General features: G+C 50.4%; 1 protein-coding gene across 5 annotated transcripts in view; it reads left to right on the forward strand.

The window, feature by feature from the left end:
- The first annotated feature begins 1,204 nt into the window (after positions 1-1,204).
- LOC142572763 (uncharacterized) overlaps positions 1,205-9,672 on the forward strand; it is a 45,717-nt gene continuing 37,249 nt past the window's right edge. For all 5 annotated transcript variants that reach the window (XM_075682099.1, XM_075682101.1, XM_075682103.1 and 2 more), the window contains exon 1: positions 1,205-1,511. The gene's annotated coding sequence lies outside the window, so the exon portion shown is untranslated. The remainder of the gene's footprint in view (positions 1,512-9,672) is intronic.

Consider the following 9,672-nt stretch of genomic DNA (forward strand, 5'->3'; position numbering starts at 1 on the left):
ATGCGTGCGCGTAACGGGCGTCTTCCAAAGGTCGAACTGTTATCCCATTCAAGCTCGGAGCTAGCTCGATTCAGCGCCCTTTCATCGCCGAACCACGCCTGCCATAGCTTTATCACTGCGACTTATCCGGCAGCGTCAATTCTTCTTGCGACGCAACGAATAGGCTGCCTTCAAGAAAGCATGACAATAGATTTCTGCGTTTTTATTGTGCCGCATGATGCCCTATCATAGACGTTGTTAAAAACGTTATTACTCACCCATCCAAATTTTAAGTGAACCGTGGGAGCAAATTAATCAAGAAAATATTGCGCTGGTTGTGACAAATGACGCCCTAGGCTGATTTGCAGGGATGGATGGAGTGTGGATAAGTGATAGCTTAGGAACAGAGGTCGCTAACTAGCTGGGAAAATCTCGGTGGAGGTCTAGTCGTCACCTTGAACGCGAGAACAGGTACACTAATGTTGCGGATTACGCTGAATGACAACTCCAACGTGTAGGTAACACACGGATCTCCATGGTATATCATGAAAAACAGTACGTCCTTCCTTCCTGTTGTAAATAACCACTAGTCTCTGTCAATGCCGTAATAGTTGACCACCTACAGAACGTCACGTGCCCTCCTATCTTCAGTATGCGTGGCGCAATGAAGACACGCGGACAGAAGTAGAATCAAAGGCGTTTCACCACCTTGGCAACGGTATCTCAGCGTTGTCAATGAGTTTCACGCCCATCTGAATGTACATCCGCGGAATGGGAGCGAGCCGGGAGGACTGCCGTGCATTGCCGTAATTGCTAATCTCTCTTGCTACCAGCATACGCTTACCCATAGCGGCCGCTCGCACACTTGCGAGCGCACCTTCCTAGGAAGCCACGTGATCACCCTGGCATCTACGCGCTATGCGCTGAGGTGTGGGCACGAAAAAGTACTCAGACGCACGGACAAAGGCGGACGCTACGCGTGCCCTGCATTCATCGCGGCGTGCGCCGCGATAGCGAAGCACTGCGACACAGCGCAGTTTACGCAGCGTCCTCCTCTAGTTTTTGGACTTAACAGCGCAGAGCGACACAGGGAGGATCCTCCGCACTTTCTATTCACCGCAGAAAATAAAGCGACTGCGTGTGTATGCGCGCTCTGCGCACTTATTTGGAGAGACGCATAGGCACACGTTTCCAAAGTCGGCGTCTCGCGACTCCGTTCTGTGACGCGCTCGTCGTAATTGGAAAGGCCTCGCGAGCAGCAATTAATCCAGCGGAGCGGGGAGACCGAGCCCATCGACCGCGCCCACGCAGCCACGCCGCGCTGGCGCGGTTACGGAACAGCGGGCTCGGACCGCGGCCAAGACTAAGCGAGCCGTGACCAGCGCCGTCGACGTCACGGTCAGCGCGCCGCTTGGCCGCACTCCAGCGGGCTCCGCCGCCATTGGTGGGCGACCGAGCTGCCGCAACCGCCGAGGGACTCAGAGGCGGAGCTGCTCGCTCTTCACCGAGCTGCGTCTACGCCGCGGCGGCAGGTAAGCGATGACCCTCTCGTAGTTCCTTTCACTCGGCGAGCCGCCTGACGAATCCGCGATTACACGAACTTAACAGCGCATCTGCTCGGTCGCTAGGACCACATAACCCTTGTCGGAGACCCTGGAAGCCCCCAAGCGGGGACTTTGAACTTCGGCACCATGCTGGTTCGATTCCTTAAAGAACTAAAAAAAAAAATAGAGGATAGTTTCGGGGTGGAGGGAGGCCTGAAGTATCAGAGCCCGTATTCGCAAAAAAAAAAAAGAAAAAAGAAAAGAAAGACGCCTTCTTACGCTAGAAATATACGAAAGAGCAGATGGTAGGTAATAGTGATCGTGTACACATAATTCCAGTGACGAAGGCCGGCCGACACAGCTCTTATTCGAATGAAAAACTTAGCGAATTCGAGTCCAGCAGAAGCGAGAAGAATTGAAATGTGATCATTTTCGCTCAAGCACGGACATGTCAGTAGCAAACACGAGCGAGCCCATAGATAAAGGAGAACCCCGTTGCAGGGAGAATATTTCCGTGGGCGATTTCGTCACGAAGCCTACAGCAAAGCTGTTACGGCGCAACGAGAAAGCAACGGCTGAATCGTGTGAAACTGGTAGCTAACTGTAATAGCCGGGCGCCGTGGCCGGTCATCGTAGCAGAGATCGTCTATAAGCTTTTGCGGCGGTTCCTCTTGGACGCAGTGACACACAGAGAGAGAGAAAGCAAGGACAGGAAAGGCAGGGAGGTCAACCAGAAGACCACCCGGTGTGCTACCAGTGTGCTACCGGTGTGCTACCAGTGACAAAGTGTTCACGCGTGCATCGTATGGTCCGAAGAGCAAGCCACGCCCTATCACGCGAAGAACGTTTTGACATTTAGAATGAATTTGTCCGCTTCACAACGACGTAGCGCACTGTGACCTTCTCTCTCATCCCTAAAGGTGTTAAAACTGAAAATTCACGCGATTAAGGAAAGAATGGCGTGGACTGCTGCACGCGCTCGGCCACTGTACTTGCACTGCGATTTTCGCTCAACAACCTAGCCCGAAAAACACCTCTCTCGATCAATTAATAAACTCACCCAGCGACGTAGGAAAAAAAAAAAAGAAAAAGCGGGGAGGGAGGGGGGAGCGGAACTTCAGCTGATTTATTTACACACTTAGATGCACTTCAAGAAAATCGTCAGCTGAAAGCGAGTCTCCGCGCAAAGATTTCCGAATATGACTTCAAGGATCCTTTTTGAACGTTTTAAGTTAATTACATACCTTAAAATTTTACCACGCGATCATTGAATGCCTCCTTAGTATCCTCACTGTCAATATAAACTTTCACTTTGATAGGACATCTCCCGCCTGGGAGGATTCTTTGCAAATACGCTTACAAACAAACTCCAGTGACGACCGGTCGATTTATCGGTTGATTGATGGGGTTCGATGTCGTAAGTCAACTCCGGGGTTATTAGAGACGCCGTAGCAAAGGGCCACAAATGAATTCTGGCCACTCGGGATTCTTTAACGTGCACCTAAATGTAAGTAACAGGGCCGTTTTCGTATTTCGCCACCATCGGAATGCCACCGCGGCCGGGAGTCGAAACCGCGACCTCGTACTCGCCAGCGGAATGGCATAGCGAATGCGCCACCGCGGCGGTTAACGAAATTTGTGGAAGCGAGGTGGAGGGCATTGCAGTACTGGCACTTACCTTTCCACGTAGCTCCCACTTCGCCGTAATCCAGTGAGGAGTAGCAGAATAGCGCGCGTCCTGCCGTCTTTCTTGCCCATGTCAATCCAGCGCTATGAAATTTGAGGAGTAGCGGGCTAGAGCCACGCTCTCCAGGCCGACCTCTCCTCCTTTCTCTTCGTTAAAAACTACTCGTCTTCATGTTGAACTCATTGCATCGGCCGCACTTACGAAGATGCATAGAGATATGTTAATGAATTCCCGGCTGTAGAATCTGCTTTATACACGAGTTTTACTAACTATCACAGACACTTGCGGGAGACGGCGTATCAGAGCTCCTTTCAAGCTGGCGGCCTCTAGATGCGCTGATTTAAAAAAAATTAATTGTGGCGTTCAACGTCCCGAAAGTGCACAGTGAGCTACGAGGGAGGCCTTATTGGAGCGCTCTGTATTAAATTCTGATCCCCCGGAGTTGGTTAACCTGCACTTAAATCCAAGTACGTACATGAGTGTTCTTGCGTTTTGCTTCTATTGATATGCGGCCGCCGCTGCCGCAATAAAGAATCAAAATATTCTGGAGCGCCACCTGCATTCTCAGCGTGTCCCAGCAGAACCGACAACGTTATGTTCTACAATAACGAATATGGGCTGCAGATTTGCATGCACGTATGGTATGCACAAAATCTGTCCCATAATTTTATGCAATGCGTCAGCAAAAAAGTGGCAACGGGTGGATCGGCACCACTCGCTGTCTCTCCACTCGATAGGACCCGGTTGACCTCTAGTACGAGCTGGTCTGCTCTGTGATGAGGCAGAATAATTCTATGCATGCGCTTTTTGTGCAACCCATTTATAGTGTTTGTCCAAATGAAGATCGACGAACAGAAGAAACAAAGAATGAATGTCGAATTTCTTGCGATATCGGGCAAGAATGTTGCAGACATTCATTAAATGTTAGACTGTTAGAAATGGTAGCAGGAGCACTTGGTTTGGCAAAATCATCCGTTCACTAGATTTTAACTTAACATTTGGAAATGAAAACAATATGAGCCAAGATGGTGTCAAGAGTTCTACGAAAGTTCGGCTGGTGAGGTAACATGAGGATGAAGAAATTGCGGTCACTGACATTGCGGCTGCGGCGGCCGCAGTGTGATCAAGGAACCCGTACGGGTCCCGAAACGTCTCTGTGTTATTTTCACCTTGACTTGGTCAGTGACCGCAGTTTCTTCATCATGAGCCAAGATGGTGTCGTAACTTCTGACTACTGAGCGAAAATTATGGCGAAAAGAGTGTTACATTGGTTTGAATACTTCGTACGAAATACATTAATTCTTGCGAGAAGTCGTCACCGGCGATGAAACTTGTATTTACGATTACCGCATAGAGCTTATGTCACATAGCAAGTACTGAAAAACAAAGCTAAGCCAAGGCTAAAAAATAAAAATAAAATAAATAACTGAACAAATAAAGTCACTGTTTCGCCAGAAAGGTGAAGCACTGGTTGAAATAGCAAATTATGAGATAAACGAGAAGAAAGGGGGTAAACCGAGGGGCCCGATTTTTATTAGTCATATCATGAGAAGCTAACAAACACTGACACCAAGGACAACATAGGGGAAATTACTTCTTCCTAATAAATGAAAATAAAGAAACGATAAATTAATGGAAATTAAAGTGGATGAAAAAACAACTTTCCGCAGGTGGGAACCGAACCCACAACCTTCGCCGCCGCCAAGGTCTGTGAGTGGTGGCGCTGGCTAACACTCCCAGCCTTCTACTAGGACACATAAATACCCAAGAAAGTGGATGGGGAAACGGCGCCGCGGTAGCTCAATTGGAAGAGCATCGCACGCGATATGAGAAGGTTGTGGGTTCGGTTCGCACCTGCGGCAAGTTGTTTTTTCATCCACTTTAATTTCCAATAATTTATCGTTTCATTATTTTCATTTATTAAAAAGAAGTAATTTCCCCTATGTTGTCCTTGGTGTCAGTGTTTGTTGGCTTTTCATGATATGACAAATTATTAGATAGCTATAGATTGTAGGGGCAGTAGCTTTATCGCCCGTATAAACTCGTAAACATTCGCTTACTAACTAAATTAACCAGCATGTTGTCGCGCACGTTCAGGCAAACATAAACACATCTCACTCGGTGACCGCGGACACTCGCTGTCAAAGCGCTGGCGTGAGGAAGAGCGGCCGCCGCAGTGAGCGAATTTGCCTTCGTGCTGTCTATCGCTTCAACGCGAACTAAGCGGCGAGAACACAGCGCCCACGAAGGTAACAGCCCTCGGCGCAACTAGACATTGAATATGGCAGGGACCCTGCCATGCTCAGCGGTGCGGATGACACCGACGTGGAGGACTGGCTGACGACACATGAGAGTGCAAGCGCCCACAACAAGCCACGCGATCCCGCACAACTGAGCAACGTGCTCTTCTATCTTGCTGGTGTCGCCAGTCTTTGGTACAACAACCATGAAACCGATTTTCCGACGTGGTGCTCGTTCAAGACCTCGTTAGTGGCTGTGTTTTGTCGCCCTGCTGTGCGCAAGCAGGGCGACAAAACGCGCATAGCAAGCAGGACGATAACGCGCATAGCAGCCGGCTGAATCATTTGCCAGCTACATTGAAGATGTTCTGGACTTGCGTAAGAGAGTCAACGCGGCGATGTCGATGTCCGAAAAAAATGCGAAATAGCATGAAATGAATAGAGGACAGTGCTTTCAACATGCTACTTGCAAAGAATCCTCATTCCGTGACTGACATCGTCACTCTCTGCTAAAGCTACGAGGAGCTACGCAAGCAGCGGTCGTTCACACGTCGCCCTTCATTGCGCGAGGAACACATTTCCGGTTTGGCTACCACGTCCGACCAGTCAGCGCTGCTTGCAGAAAGGAAAGCTTTCGTCCGGGAGGAAGTTGCACACCAGCTCTCCTTGATGGCATTCGCTCAGCCGCCGTGGCCTCGAATTCTATGCCTCCACTCCGTCGCACGATCGAGCAAGAAAATGCCGAAGTTTTGCCAGGCCAGCGCCAATATCATCCTGCGGCTGCACCACAGCTACGCTGAAGTTGTCGCGATGACCCAATCACTCTCTCCAAGTATATGCCTCTCCGTTACGGCGACGTCGTGGCGAGACCCCAACTGCTGCTCGCCGTGCAGCCACATCAGCAGCCGCCCCGTACTACGTGGACCTGCCCAGCGAACCGGTGGCGTATCTCCGACAATCCGACAATATGCTTTGCGTGTGGCTGTGCCAGTCACATCGCATATTATTGTAATCGTGTGCAGCCGCCAATCGCCGCGCCACCCGTGACGAGCCAGCCCAACCGTTAATATTACGACCTCCCGTCGGCTATGTCACTGACATTGCGCCCAACGCCAACCACCCGCCGTTCACCGTCTCCTCGCCATCGCTCACTGTTGCCGATGCGACCTCACCCCGTAACTCGGGACGAGGAAAACTAATCGTCGCAGTCCAAGAGGCACGGGTTACGACACCGTCGAAATGTGAAAGTCCTCAACGCAGTTCCTCGAACATAACTGCTACAAAGCCTGCTACAAAAAATGGAGTGCGGCTGTGAGAGCTGGGGAAGTACCCCGTCGAGATGAGGTGGTGAGGCCTGTGGTGGTGCCCTATGTACCCAAGATGGCCCACAATTTAAAGAAGGTTGCTAGCAGACATGGGGCGCCGCTTGTGTTTTCAGCCCCCCAAAAGATAGGAAGCCTTTGTTCTCGTATCGAAAGAATACGAGACGATAAAAATGAATGCGGCACCAAGCATGGGCGACAGTTTATGAAGTGCGCCGAAGGTGTCGTGTACGAAATCTCCCTCTCATGCGGCCGCTCCTACATAGGGCAAACTGGGCGCTGCGTTAACGACCGAATTAGGAAACATGAAAGAAATGTAGAGCAAGATAAAGAAGGGCCAAACATTCCCAAGCACATTAAGTCCTGCCCGTCACGCTCTTGTGAGCCATGTATTGCGGGGGCGCGGATTCTAGCAAAGAGTAGAGATAAAAAAGCTCGCGAAGTAAGTGAAGCTTTCTTTATCGGAAAGAAAGGAAGCATGTGCGTCAGCGACCCATCAATATCTTTAGATATGGCTGAAAAGAAATATTTAACCAGTTCGCTTCCATATCAATCTTGATGTGATTGTGTTCCTTGCGTCTTAGACGGGTATATAATTGTGTGGTGTGCCTCCGAACAAAGCAGTTGTAAGTGGCGCTCTGTCCCGTCTCCTTCCTTGGGTCATGTTTGTGTTCGCGCCTAGTACCCACGATAACTGAAGTGTTCGTTGACGGTCTTCGCGCATCTGCAATCGTGGACAAAGGAGCGGCCATATGTGTTATGTACGCTAAGCTTTGCCGCCTACTTCGGAAAGTCACGACGCTCCTTTCTGGGTTGTCCCTCCGCACAGCCAGTGCTCAGCACATTCACGCCTTAGCGGCTTGCATTGCTCTTGTTTTCATTAACGATGCACCATACTCCATAGAATTTATCATCCTTTTCTTGTGCTCTCATTTCGTTATCATCGGCTGGGATTTTATCTCTCGTCACAATGCCGTTATCCATTGCGCACGGGCCGAAATAGAATTCTCGCTGCTGATAGATTTGCCGCTCGCAGGAGGTCGCAGGAGGTCGCTGCAGGAGGTCGTGGAGTCAACGAACAAGTCGACCAAATGAATTCGCCGGGAGGTGATACGACCTTTCAACAGCACATGGGCATCCATTGTTGTCCTTGCTACGAATAAAGATAGTTCTGTGCGGTGAAATACCGGTGCCTCAACAAGATCCCTCGCAAGGACGTCTACCCTCTCCCGCGCATAGACGACACGATTGACACCCTACAAGGCGCAGAATTTTTTTCATCTTTCGATTTGCGCTCAGGGCATTGAAAGTACCCACGGCACATCCCAATCAGCCACAGACAGTCTTTGTCACGCCCGAAGGCTTATGCAAATTTAACGTAATGCCATTTTGACTTTGTAATGTGCCCGCAGCTTTTTAGCGCCTGATAGACACAGTACTGCGCGGCTTGAACTGGCACACGTGCGTGCACCTTGATGACGTTGTTGTTTTTCCTTCTGACTTCACCACGCACGTTCAACGGCTGCGGTGTGTTTTGACGTGTTCAACAAACGCTGGCCTACAATTCAACCTAAAGTGCCGATTTGTGGCTCGGCAGCTGGCAATTCTACGTTACGTCGTTTCCAAGGATAGAACTTTCCCCAATCCAGTCAAACTTTGAGCCGTCGGCGAATTCCCTCAGCCAATGTCCGTCAAAAAGAAAATTAAATTATGGGGTTTTACGTGCCAAAACCACGATCTGCTTATGAGGCACGCCGTAGTGGGAGCCTCCGGAAATTAGGCCCCCTGAGGTTCTTTAACGTGCACCTGAATCTAAGTACACGGGTGTTTTCGCATTTCGCCCCCATCGAAATGCGGCCGCCGTGGCCGGGAATAGATCCCGCGACCTCGTGCCCACAGCCACTAAGCAACCGCGGCGGGTTTCCGTCAAATAATTGCACAGTTTCATAGTTTCGTCGCCATCATATCGCCCCTGACGAAGCTACTTCAAAGCACAACGGGCCTCTCACTTCGTGGTTGTCCGAGGGCGATGACGCCTTGACAAAGCTCTCTCGTTGGCTAAGTCTCCGCCAATTTTGCGCCATTACGACCCGACAGCCCCCACCGAAGTGTACACAGATGCCAATGGTATCGGCCTCGGCGCTGTTCTTGCCCAGCGCAGAGACGGGTTTCCTGAATATGTCATGGCTTCTGCAGGTCGTACGCTTACGAAAGCTGAGACAAATTACACCTTGACAGAAAAAGAATGTCTGGCCATCATCTGGGCTCTTACTAAGTTCCGGCCTTATTTGTATGCCCGTCCATCTGATATAGTCACGGACCACCATGCACTATGTTGGTTGTCGTCCTTGAAAGATCCCTCAGGCCATCTTGCTCAATGGGCACTTCGCGTGCAGGACTGTGATATCCGCGTGCTGTACCGCAGAGGACGCCAGTATTCTGACGCCGACGCCATCATCGCGCTCGCCCTTGACTGACGACAGTGCCTGCTGCTTACTGTGCCAGTTTGCGTGTCTTCGCTCGACCTTACCACCATCGCTTCTGAGCTGCGCAACGACCATTGGATTGCCTCGCTTATAGACCTACTTTCTGGTTCACCAGCACAACCAACTACTCACACGTTGCGTCGTCAAGCTCACCATTCTGCCATTCGCGACAACCTGCTTCACCGACCGAATTATAGCCCCGACGGCTGCCAGTGATTGCTAGTAGTATCTCGCAGTTGGCCTTCTGAAATATGCGTAGCTTTCCACACCATTCCACGCTGTGAACGCTTGGGAATTTTCAAAACTTATCGACGCCTTCGATAGCGGTACTACTGGCGAGGGATTTACAGCTACGTTTAGAATTTTGCTCGCTCTTGCCCCGATTGTCAGCACGGGAAATCTTCACCCCGCTTA

Source organism: Dermacentor variabilis, chromosome 2, assembly GCF_050947875.1.
Source record: "Dermacentor variabilis isolate Ectoservices chromosome 2, ASM5094787v1, whole genome shotgun sequence".
NCBI classification, from domain to species: Eukaryota; Metazoa; Arthropoda; class Arachnida; order Ixodida; family Ixodidae; genus Dermacentor; species Dermacentor variabilis.